Genomic DNA, 12,257 nt, shown 5'->3' with positions numbered 1-12,257 from the left:
CAGAGGAGAGCATGCACTCCTAGAGAGCGAGGTGGGACCCCAGGTTTGACCAGGGAACAAGGCCAAATTGAGGTCTAGGAGAAGTGGAGGTGTTGGGATTCGAGGCAGGAAGTTCACTCCTCTAAAACCCCAACGGGGCATCCCAACCATCTACAGGAGAGAAGCCAGAGCCAGCCAACCCAGTACGGTGGTCACAACACACACGTGGCTATTGTCATTTAGACGAATTAACATGAAGTATTCTTTGAACTCCCATTCCTCAGTCGCATTGGCCACTTTTCGGGAGCTCAACAACCACGTGTGGCCACGTGTGGCCAGAGGGTTCCGTGGGACGGCCCTGCTACTCTAGAGACTAAAGAAAATTTCCTTGAATCCAGAGCAAAATGTTCCAAGACCTTACAGAAAAATATACCGTGGGCCCTGCTATAATAATGTTATGGTCATAAGGAAACCCCTCTAATGTAGGAAATAATTATTGTGTGAAATGTTTGCTGTGTGGAAACCCCAATACTCTGTAACTCCCAAAATTAATGAACACCCCACTATCCTGATGTAAAAGCCCTGAGCCCTCACAGTGTAAACGCCCTGCTCCCAGCATAAGGCACACCGTCTGGCCCACACTGATAAGGACACACGTTGTTTACCGCGGTCTATATAAGCCTGGGGCCGGCTTCAGTTGACGTCTCCTGCTCGATAAGAGGAGGACTCCGCGTCGCTCCGTGAGACAAGCCCCTGACTGCTCTGCTGTGTGAGCCTGAACCAACGGTGGCCGCCTGTCTGTCTCTGTCTTCGTCCTCCGTCTTTCGGTGTGCATCGCCGGGTGGCCTTTGCTGGAGCCCAGGACCCACTAGGAATAGGTAAATAAACCCTGTGTGATTGCATACTCATTCTGTCTTGTGTGTCATGTGTTCCGGTTCGGCTGAGCTGTCTAGACCAGTGATGGGCAACCTTTTGAGCTTGGTGTGTCAAACTTCGCCAAAAAACTGAGCATAACTCAGGTAGTGTCTCACTTTGAGGAAAAAACTAACTCCAAGACTCTAGTCGCAAATGTTTCATCCTCAGGAGCAGCAAATGTTTCATCCTCGGCATGCGGCCGCGTGTCATCAGAAATGGCTACGCGTGTCAGTGCTGACACGCGTGTCATAGGTTCGCCATCACTGGCCTAGACATTGAAGCACCAGGGGATAGGCCGTTATTGCTGACTCCTGGTCACCTGCGTTTGTCCCACTGAGTCCAGACAGATAATCAATTAACTGAGGCATAATTGGGACAGGCCCCAAATGAAAAATTTAACCCTATGTAAGTATTTGGGTTGCTTCAGTCTAAGGACAAAATCCAAGTTCCGGGGTCCAGAGAGGAGGCCCAGGGCCCTCGGAGGCTCAGGGTGGGAGGTCTGGATGCTGGTGCAGAGCACGGGCCCTCGCACTCCATCCTGAAAGTCCCAGGACTCTAAGGAAGCAATCCAGAGCTCTTGGAATAAAGTACATTTCCATTTCAGCCTTTGTAAAACACCTCTTAGCGACTGTCTGATGGAACGACCATGTTAAGATGCCTCGGGGACTGTAGGAACCAGGATTCACCAGCTCCTGGGCACAGGCGTTGACTTCGATGCTAGATCCAAACTGCAAGGCTGGAGACCATACGAGCACCTGGAGTGAGTTGCAACATACTTCCATGCGGAAGGGAAATGAAGGCGAGAAGTGTGTTGTCAGAGTTACATTTGGTTGCCTATAACAGAGAACTCAAATAAGTGACTTAACTCTCATGTGGAACACACCTGGAGGAGAACGGGCAGACCGGCACTGACGCCCCTTCATGGGGAGTCCAGGCTCCTTCTGTTTTTCTGCTTGTCGTTCTTAGCATGAGACTTCCCGTCTTAGGCCTCCTCATGGTCCAAGACGGCTGCTGGAGCTCCGGCCATCATGACTTACTCCGGCAGAAGAAAGGAGCAAGGGTGTTGCCCTGAGAAAAAGGGCCCACGTCTCAGCTGCGTCAGCTTGCCTTTAATGAGCTTACCAAGCAGCCCATGCAATGACTTCCTTCTCCTCACCTCTCAGGGCCACTTCTACCTGCAAGGAATCTATCTATCTATCTATCTATCTATCTATCTATCTATCTATCTATCTATCTAAGCCTAAGCGACCGAATGACCGGAATGATGGGAACGACCGGTCAACCAGTCGCTATGATGCACACTGAACACCAGGGGGCAGACATTCAATGTAGGAACTGCCCCCTGGTGGTCAGTGCGCTCCCACAGCCAACCTCCCACGGCCAGCCAACCTCCCACGGTCACTCCCCTGTCCCTCCTCCCCCCATCCGGCAGGCCCCGTCCAGCAGCTGGCAGGCCCCGGCCGGCAGCAGGCAGGCCCTGGCCGGCCAGGACCTGATCAGGACTGGGTGAGACGGCCCCAATAGGCCCTGATTGCTGGCCAGGTCTCGGGACCCCACCCATGCATGAATTTCATGCACTGAGCCTCTAGTCTAGGAATAAAGTCATTTAGCACAGTACCACTCAGAATAAAAGCAGAGTTCTCTTAGGAGGGAGGGAAGGTAGAAGGGCGGGAGGGTGGGCGGGCGGGAGGGAAGGAGAGACGATATTGGCTAGACACTTAGCAGTTCCAGTTACACATGGCACAGGTCACACATAGCCGCTTTGCCCGCAAACACAGAGGAGCATATCAGGAGATTCCGTCTGCTCACTGACACGGCAGTGCATGCAGAGGCCACGCGGAGCAATAGGGAGTGGTGCGGAGTGTGGCAACTGGCGGATCCACATCCCATTCCGGGAGGCTTCTGCCCCTCAGCCCTGCGGGTGGTTGGAGCCAGCCCCACTGGTTCCCATTTTGTTCGTTTGTTGGGGTTTTGGATTGTTTGTTTCTTAGGAGCATCAATAAATCTAGATTGTAGAAGGTGATCTCTTCATTTTTAAGTGCCAAGTCATCGACTCTTTTTAAAAATGTGAACAATAAGCCGAAACCGGTTTGGCTCAGTGGATGGTGCGTCGGCCTGCGGACTCAAAGGTCCCAGGTTCGATTCCGGTCAAGGGCATGTACCTTGGTTGCAGGTACATCCCCAGTAGGGGGTGTGCAAGAGGCAGCTGATCGATGTTTCTCTCTCATCGATGTTTCTAACTCTCTATCCCTCTCTCTTCCTCTCTGTAAAAAATCAATAAAAAATAAAAATAAAATAAAAAATCCTCACCTGAGGATATGAAAAAAAAAAAATGTGAACAATAAGAATGGCAAATGTTTTGCATGTTTTGATCCAGAGGAGGCTACGAATTTTTATCTCCTGATTATAGCAGGAAAATACAATACCCTCATCACATGGCATTATCTAGTGAAAGTGTATCAGTGTTAAGGAGGAGGGGGTAACTAAACATACTCAGATCCTCCGGCGTGGGCAGATGTCTGCGATTTGGGTGCTTGCCACGATAGCAGGGGGAGGGCGCAGGGCTGCCTGCAGGACGGGGGGCCAGGCCACATGGGAGTGATCAGGAGCCCCCAGCCTCCCATCAGCCTCCCTATATGTTGCAAAGTCTCCCAACCTCCCTGCCGGGCTGGGGCCGGGCCATGTGGAGGGGTGCCGGGGTGTCACACCGCCTCATCTCTCGCGTGCCTTGGGGAAAGGCAAAACCTGGTCGAGTCTGAGCCTGCCCGCAGCCGGGCCTCTTCCCAGATTCTGGGTGGATTCCGTTGGGATTGAGCCAGATCTCAAAGTCAGGGTTGGAGATCTGAGAGTCCATATTGCGCATAGAAGTTGAAGGTCAGAGGGGCCGACCTTGAAGACAAATTACAGGGAAGGGGGCCCTGAGCCTCAGCCAAAGTGTCAGGCACGGTGCCAATGCCTCGGCGTGCCCTTTCTTTGGTCACCTGCTAGGTGCCAGTCACACACACAACCGTTCTGTCCTGAGCTACAGCGAGGTTCCAGCTCCCCAGCCCCCCCCCCCCCGCCCCCCCCCCCCCCCCCCGCATGAAGGCAGCTACCAGCCCTCAACAGCGGCCACCATCCCCAACATCTGCCTTCTGGGGAGGGCACTCCAGCCGTCCACTAACCCCCTAATCTGGCTTTGACCGAGCTCCCAGGAAGGCACTGACTGCTCTGCACCCGGAGACCGACCGTCCTGGCTCTCCCGGGACAAAGGGGGCCCCGGGCATACGGGACTTGCTGCTTTAAACCTGGCTGAGTTGGCCACCCCGTCTCCATCACTTTCCAGAGACAGCCCCTGTCCTTTGCCAGGAGGCGGCAAGGAGACCCTGACCGGCCGGCAAAGGGACATGCAGGCACCTTCCCCGGGAGGCTGGGAAGGGCAGGCGCCTGGCTGCCCGCGGAGAACAGTCGGTAACATCACGAGAGAATCTTGCTTCTGAGGTTTAAAAAAAGTTATCTCAGTTCAGGACCCAGGGAAGTAAAACCCGCCCCCACTGGCTGGCCGTTCCCCTTGTTCGTAGCCTGGGTACAGGTAGGGTCTGGATCGTGTTTGCATCACAACAGAACGAGAGAAGCATAGAGCAGGCGCAGAGCCCCTGGGGACCCGAGCCCGGAGGCCGCCTTCATTCACCCTGCCCCGCCCCGTGTTGTTGACTTTGTGCGCCCATTTCTGAGACCTGACGCCCACAAGCGTTTAAAACAGAGCCGAACCTCTTTAAACTGAAGCCGCTTTGCACCGAAAGCCAAGCGGAGAAAGGGTGCTTCGGGCCAGGATGTGTGCTGGGCGGAGAGAGCACGGCGCAGGCAGAATGTCGTGACATCGCAATGGAAATAGATCTACCTGTTGCCGGTATTTGTCCAAAAAGTTCTGGGATGTTTCACACCAGGATGTGAACATCAGTTTGTACCTGGGAGAAAGCTAAGGTGGAAGCTTGTACTTTTAAATCCACTCTCTGCCCTGGGCTGACTTTCTCCCCCTAAAAGGCCTGTGCTGCTTCCTTTCTCATAAAAAGCAGAGATGGACTTTCTGACGAACAGACCCGTGTTCACAGGTCTCAGAGCATGGGGCTCCTTCCTTCCCACAGGCCACCACCTGGTGCAAACAGGACACAGTTTATACACCTTTTTAAGAACAAATCCCTCGTGTAATTAATTAAGCCTATAATTATGAGCCAATCTTTAAAAAGGTAATCGGCAGCTTGCCTGCAAGCCTCCTTCGAGCCTGGCTTTTGATGTGGGCGGAATTATATTGGAACCAATTTTTACAGCTTGGACACTCAGAAGGAGCCAGGCTTCATCTGTGATTGATTTAAATGCCCTGTCCTTTCCATCTTTACTTCTTCACAGCGACGGGTGTTCACGGAGCGGCGTTCCACCCCAGGCCCCGGATACAGGGCTCGGGAGCAGTAATTTTAGGTGAAGCCCTGGCCCTCCTGGGGGTTGGAGCCAGGCGCTCCAGTCTGGGTTTCCTCTCGTTGTTCACCTTCCTTCTGCGCATCAATAGTTTTAGGAACAGGCTTCACTCTGCTTGTGCCACTAGAAAAAGAACCTCTGAACTGAGTAGGACCCCCTGCGCGTGAGTAAGAGAAGTGGGACTGGTAAAAAAGAGAGCACTGGGGTAACACCGGTGGTCTTGATCCAGCATCTAGAAGGGTTCAGGAAACCTGGAGAAGGGGCTGAGCATAAATTAAATAAGAGGCCAGAGACGAAACGTAATTTTTAAAGGCATTTGGGGGGGGGGGGGGGAAGAGGAGCTTGGCTGAAGAAATCAAGTTCCCCTTGTCTCAGGACCCCTTGCTTTTTATTAACACAAATTGTCCTAAGGCAAGGTGGAGACATACACTTCAAAGGGTAGGATTTGGTATAGAATCCATTGTCAGATTGGGGAATAGCCTATGGCTGTTCAGGTGTTTGGCCAGTAGGAGGCAATAACATGTAGACTGAGATGGCCTGAGCTGTCTGGCAGCAAGCAATTAATTTATGTATCCTTTTCAGGTTTGGGGAAATGCCTTTAGCCATTCCCCAAAGGAAGATAACATATGTGACATATGTGACTCAGCCCTTGTTGAGTCCCTAAGTTCCATCAACCTTTCGATGAAACTCTTGCAATTATGACATGCTGGAATTGGCTTCCGGCACTGGGGTTTGACGTCTCTGAGTGACGGTTCCCAAACCCTGCTGGTCTAACTCCGTCCGTGCCTTGTTCTGGAGGAGAGGAGGTCCAGCGGCCTGCACTCCGTGTGTCGTGTGTCTCTGTGTGTCTGCGGTTGGGACTCTCTGGGCGCGGAAGTCTGGAGGTAATGCTGGGAGACAAAAGCTCTCTTGAGGAAGAAGAGAACGGGGAGTGCTCTCAGGAAAGGGCAGGCGACCAGGGCGGTGAGCAGGGCTGTGGGACCACTACGTTTGCCTCTGCCACCGGGACGGAGGCCGAGCTGCGCTGTCACTGACTCGGGATCTTACATGTAACAGAGAGCCAAGTCCACACTCCCAGCTGCAAGCGGGACCCCGACCTGCCGGGGCAAATGCCCGGTTCCCCAGGCCCCGGGCAGCGGGAGTGCTGCTGGCCCATGGCACTGCCGCTCCCTGCAGGCCCTGCAGCCCACCTGTCTCCTGCCCCAAGCCAGCCACCCGGAGCCCTGTCCTCTGGTTCTGGGTAAGGGCTAGTGGAGGAAGCTTTCTACACCTGGGGCCGAAGTCCTACCTGTGAACACCGCCCCAGGCGGGCATCTTAGCCAAGCCTTCCTGTCTAGTTTTTCCTTATTTTGGACCTTCGCCCTGGAGACAGTTTTCTTGTAGATTGCGTGTAGCTTCTCAGAGGGATTACTCATTCCGAACGGGGGAGGACTCCCCTTCCCTCCCCTCCCGCCCCCCCCCCCCCCCGCCCGCCCAATACCTTGTGACTCATTTGGGGTTTCTATCGCCTTGCATAAACTATGAGTTACTGCTTTTGTTGAGCAGATTATTATTCGGAAACACCTTTGCAAGCCTTTTGGGAAAAGGCAGCATCTCCAACCGCTCTCGCTGCAGCCTGGCCGGCGCCTGGCCCCAGGGCTCCCAGGTGGGTCTGCCTGAGACACAGGCGAGTCAGGAAAACAGGGAGCCGTCTGCAGAGGCCCAGGACCGCTGTGCCAGCCCCCCTGTGCCAGTCCCCGTGTGTCAGGGGGATGGCGCTGCCCCCAGCCCTCCTGCCCGGAAGGCTCTGCTCCTGCTCTCTCTGCTGAAATCTGTCCGCTAAGAATGGGATGCAGACTCTTGCCCCGGCAGGTAAAACAAACCCAAACCCCAAACAAAACACTTTGTAAGAACGATGAACCACCATTTTCCATAGCCAGTTTACTTGGTAGGCGTTCTCAGCCATTGGAATCAGAACCAGGGCAGGTGTGTGGGAGGAAAAAGATCTGATGCGGGGGGGGGGGGTGGGGGGGGGGGGGGGGGGGTGGGCGGGGCCCAGCCCTGGCCAGCAGTCAGAATTTCTGGACATTTTTATTTTTGCTTTCGACAGCCTGCCGGGTGAGGTTTTACCATGCAGCTGACAAACCTCCGATTCAAAGTAAGGAGGCTTTCGCTCAGGAAGTCACTTCAAAGTGCAGAAAGTCAAAAGGAATAGTCACCAGGTGAGTTTCCGGATCCCGAAGCTCCCCGCTGCTAACTAAGGGCATCCCAAGCAGCTCAGAGAGGGAAGAGCCCAATTTGTGTGGGGCCCAGCCAAGGGGATTAGGCACTCCTGGGGCCCCCTCTGCTGGCCGAGAAAATCAGCCCATTCTCCTCCCAAAAGGATGTGCAAAGAGCCTCCCTATTGGGGCGGCGCTTCTCAGATGCTGGGGTCCACGCAGCGCAGCGGGGAAGTTTCCAAGGCAAACACCAAAAATGTTGGGGGTGGGTGGGGTCAGCCTTATTTCACCAGTGCCGCTGGTTCAGGAAAGAGAAGGCATTTCCCGGCAAAAATACAAAAGGAAAGCATTTGCAGAATAGAAGTATTTAGGCCTTAGGAATACATGTAGCCTTCAGAAAAACCTTGCTCCATTATTTGGCTTCGGGCCTGTGAATTGTCTAGTGGCACCTGGCTTTGGCGGGGTGGGGGGCGGCGGGGCAGGGGGGCGGGGGCAGGGCACTGGCTGGAGTCTCGTGTGTCCTGCCGGCCTCCATGGGACTGACACTCCCACTGTGAGCTTACTAGTGTAGGCAGGAGTAAGTGTGTGTGGTGGTGGGGGGGGGGGGGCGGGGGGAGGAGGAGGTGGCTGTTATCTCTGGAATAACCAAAATTGTGGAGTTTATGTCTAGGCTGACAGAGGGCTTGGCAAACACTCCAAAGAGGATGGCGATTTGCCTGTGGCCTAGTGTAGTAGTTGCGAGTCTTTCAGAAGACTCAAAGCTTTAAATAACAGAAGCACTATGCTTACTGGCTTAAGCAGAAGTCAGATCTGTGGGTTCACCTGGTTGAAAGTCCAGTAGTGGACTTCAGGCACGGCTGAATCCAGGCGTTGGAACAATGCTGTCAGAAATCTGCCTCATTCCACCTCTGCTTCTCTTTCTTCAGCTGAGTTCATCCCCCAGGCCACTTGCCACTGTGCCAGGCTTACCTCCCTGGCAACTTGGGGGGAGGGGAGAGGGTAGAATCTGTAACAAGAAGAAGAGGCGAGGAAGCCAGGCAGACACCTACCGTGCTCACGTGTCTGCTGAGTGAGAAGAAACCTCAAGGGCTTGCACAGATGAGGTCGGTGGGTGGGTGTAGCTATGGCAACCGGGCCAGGGTGTCACCTCTAATCAGCTTTGCAGGATTGGTCAGCATTTCTTCAGTGCTTGCATGGCCTGGGGCCCCCGGACCTGGGACATGGAGGTGCCAGTGGGTGGGAGACAGTGAGGATGCCCCGTGAATTTCCACCTGGGCTGGGGCAGGGTGGCAGGGTGGCCAAAGGGAATTCTGAAAACGACTTTTTTCACCTGAGCCAACCTCCTCTCCAGCTCTTTTTCAGCCCACAGACGGAGGCCCTGGTTGCCTCTGAAAGTCCCTGGCTGTGGAATTAGAGCGTCCAGCAAGGACCGTCCTCAGACGGGGCCATGGTCCTACACTCCCCCACGTCCCCGCACCCACTGGTGCCGCTGGGTCCCCTCAGCCCGCCCCTCGCCGACCCCTGGGCCCTTTCTCCTTGTCCAAGTTCTGTCTGCACCACGTGTGAGGCCAGTAAAGAAACGCCCTCTGCTTGTGCTGCCCGGGGGGAGGGGACACACGCTGCCCTGACGCTGGGGAGACGCCTCCTTCTCTGGGTGAGGAAGCTCCAGGTCAAGCTGCTCATGGCAAGTGCACTGCCTGACAGCCGCCCGGGCCACAGGCCACAGCTTCCCCTCTGGAGCGACATCACAGCTGCCACCCGCACCCCTCCCCCATCTGGCCGAAGAGGCAGGGGTGTCTGCCGGTCAGCCAGGCCTCTCTGTGCCCTGCCTGCTGGGGACACTGGGCCTCCGTCCATGCTGGGGCTCTGGGGCCTCTCAGTCATCGCAGTAGGTGCGGAACCAGGGAGGGGTGAGGCCCTAGGACTCAGCCTTGGGCAGACGGAGCCCCCGGGTCTTCATCTCTGTCTGCAGGTGCGTCCTGAGGCCATGGACACCTCTGCCTGCGCGGTGACCAGAGGTGCGTGGGGGCTTTTTCTCTGAATTACTGGTCAGGCCTTTGCCCACACGGGGCCAGCGTTTGTTCCCCATTCAGTGTTCTATTTGGAAACACTTATGTATGTGAAATCTCCACTGGCTTCTCTGGTTGTGAAGGTTTTCTTTAAAGACGGGAATGGATGCCGAATTTGTGAAATTCCTTTGGACATCTGTCAAGGTGACAACCTGGTTTTCCTCCCTCGCTGCCTCGTATGAATCGCACCACAGGTTTCTTCCTGCGAAGCAGCCACCACGTCTGGGGTGAATCCCGCTGGCGCTCTGTGCGTGGGAATCCCAGGGCCCTTTCTCATTCTCCTCCAACTCATCAATGTTTTCTTGGGTTGTAGTGACAGTGAAAAAAATAATGTGAAAAATCTATCAAACTTTAAAAATAGTTTTACACAAAAAAATAGGACTGCGCCATAACAAGGTTCTTTATCGTGATTGTTTTTTTCTGATTCAAACGCTACACATTCCGGGCAGAACGCAGCACTCGGCCCTCCCCATTCCTCGGCTGTTTTGGGGGACCCTTCCTTTCTCCTGCGGCTCTCTCAGGCAGATGTCCCGGGTTTGTCCTGAGACACCTCTCACTGCCCCGCCCCACATCAGCCTCACCTCCTCTCTGCGCTGTGGCCGCCGCATCCACCCTGCCCTTCCCAGTGACCCCAGACCAGGGTCAAGGGACAGACCCTCTGGGCCAGGCCAGGGGCCCGCGGCGAGCCCTGGGGAAGTGCACCTGAAGGCCAGTCTCTTGGGGAGCAGAGGCCGTCGACTCACAGAGGAAAACCAGATTTTGTTTAGTCTCTTCCTGGCCCAGAACGCCCGGCTCTTAATAAACTAATAAACGCTGGAGCCAGCCCCAGGCCACTGTTTTCATGGCTCCGGCACCCTGCCAGCTCCCTCCCCCAGGCGGGGACGTGACCTTCCAGCTGCCCCCCAGAAGATTGGCGCTTTCTTCCAGCCCCACCCCCCATGTCACCAACTTTCCCGTCAGATGAAGAGAAACTTGGCCTCTGCTGAGTCCTCTCTCAACCTGACTCTGTGGGGCAGCTCTGCAGTTTAAAGGACTGATCCTGATCCAGGGCCCGCCACAAAGGAATTTGGGGTGACCTTTGACCCCTGGTTCGTGCATGTCAGCCAAGTCACCCTTCGGGTCTTGTTGCCCCAGGGAGGGAGTTACTGCCCGAGAAGTAGCAGGGAGACAGCAGCATTTAGGGACCGTCCCCAGTGCTTGAGTCCCAGCAGCGCCGCCAAGACATTGGCTCATCCATAGCCAGGGCCTCGAGGCCCTGGGGGTGCAGATCGGGACCAGACGTGAGGCCTGGGGTGCAGAGATGGACCAGACACCAGGCCTGGGGTACAGATTGGGACAAGACTCCAGGCCTGGGGTGCAGAGCAGGACCAGAAGCCTGGGCATCCCCATTGGCTGCTGGGTGTCCTGGCAGGCGCTGACTTACTCCCACCGGGCCCAGTGTTGGAGGGGTGGGGTGGCCTGGGTGGACGCTGGAAGCACCCGCGGAGGGAGGCCCGGTGGTGGAGAGGATGCTTGCTGGGAGCATGCTCTGGGGATGACAGGACAAGTGGGTTAAGGGGCCACTGGCGAATCCTTCCCTCTGACAGCCTATTTCTAAATGCACATGGTTTAACAAAAAGCAGTTTTTAAATAAAATATTGCACACTTAGAGAGTGCTCCCAAAAAACACAAAGGAGAAAATTATCCAAAGTTCTGTAACTGTTCTCTATGGGGATGACGGCAGATGCTGACCCCAGGACCCGCCCTGCGTGACCTAATGGGACCTCGCCTAACCTGGCTTATCCACCCTGAGGGCTGTCCACGGAGTTCTCCATGTTTTATTGATTTTTTTTTTTTTTTTTTTTTAGAGAGAGAAACATTTATTTGCTGCTCCACTTATTTATGCATTCATTGGTTGATTCTTGTACTAGTATGTGCCCTGACAGGGGATCAAACCCACAACCTTGGTGTATGAGGATAACGCTCTAACCTACTGAGCCACCCAGCCAGGGCCTCTCCCTCAGCATTTCAAACTCCTGAACAGTCCATTGTATGGCTCCTGACACCATCCCATAGGATGTCTATTGATGTTAACAATGAATAAATGAATGAATGAATGAATGAATGAATGAACAAGTGAGAAAGCAAATGGATGAAGGGAGGGAGGGAGGCAGAAAAGAGGCCCAGTTAGGACATCTAGTGATTTAAAAAAAGAAATAAAAAATATACCAGTAAGACAACCCTTCCCTGCACTCTACTCGCCCCCGCCCCCCTGGCCCTGACCCCGTGGAACTGAACCTGGGATGCCCATTCTGTGCTTCGGGCGGGTCACATGCTAAAACCTAGCCGGTGGTTCTGTGTTCTAGTATCCAACCCGTTGGCTTCTCTTAAGTACACAAGATGGTGCATCTCCTTGGCCCGTGAAAGCAATGGCGCCCTGGGGGCTGGCTTTGGAAGGTTGTCTGCCACGTGAGGTCTCTGAGGTCAGCTAAGCATCATGTCCATCTGTGCTCACGGCCCTGCCCCACCGGTGTCACTATCAAACTGCTCCCACGGAGCCTGCAGGAGCTGGGGGAGACGGACACAAACACACAGGACAGGTGTACGTTTCACTAAGGCCTTGGAAGCCAGCAAGACGAAGGAATGTGGGGAAGAGTGGCTGTGA

General features: G+C 54.7%; 1 long non-coding RNA gene across 2 annotated transcripts; it reads left to right on the top strand.

The window, feature by feature from the left end:
• The first annotated feature begins 7,153 nt into the window (after positions 1 to 7,153).
• On the top strand, positions 7,154 to 9,927 carry LOC129150963 (uncharacterized). 2 transcript variants are annotated; one of them, XR_008557756.1, is made up of 3 exons: positions 7,154 to 7,197; positions 7,436 to 7,547; positions 8,914 to 9,927. It is a non-coding gene; the product is annotated as an uncharacterized LOC129150963 (long non-coding RNA). The 2 variants fall into 2 exon arrangements; XR_008557755.1 differs by having other exon boundaries at positions 8,896 to 9,927.
• The last annotated feature ends 2,330 nt before the right edge of the window (positions 9,928 to 12,257 follow it).

This window comes from Eptesicus fuscus, chromosome 12 (genome assembly GCF_027574615.1).
Source record: "Eptesicus fuscus isolate TK198812 chromosome 12, DD_ASM_mEF_20220401, whole genome shotgun sequence".
Taxonomy (NCBI): Eukaryota; Metazoa; Chordata; class Mammalia; order Chiroptera; family Vespertilionidae; genus Eptesicus; species Eptesicus fuscus.
The sequence above is the reverse complement of the archived record's forward strand: the minus strand, read 5'-3'. Positions and strand labels throughout refer to the sequence as shown.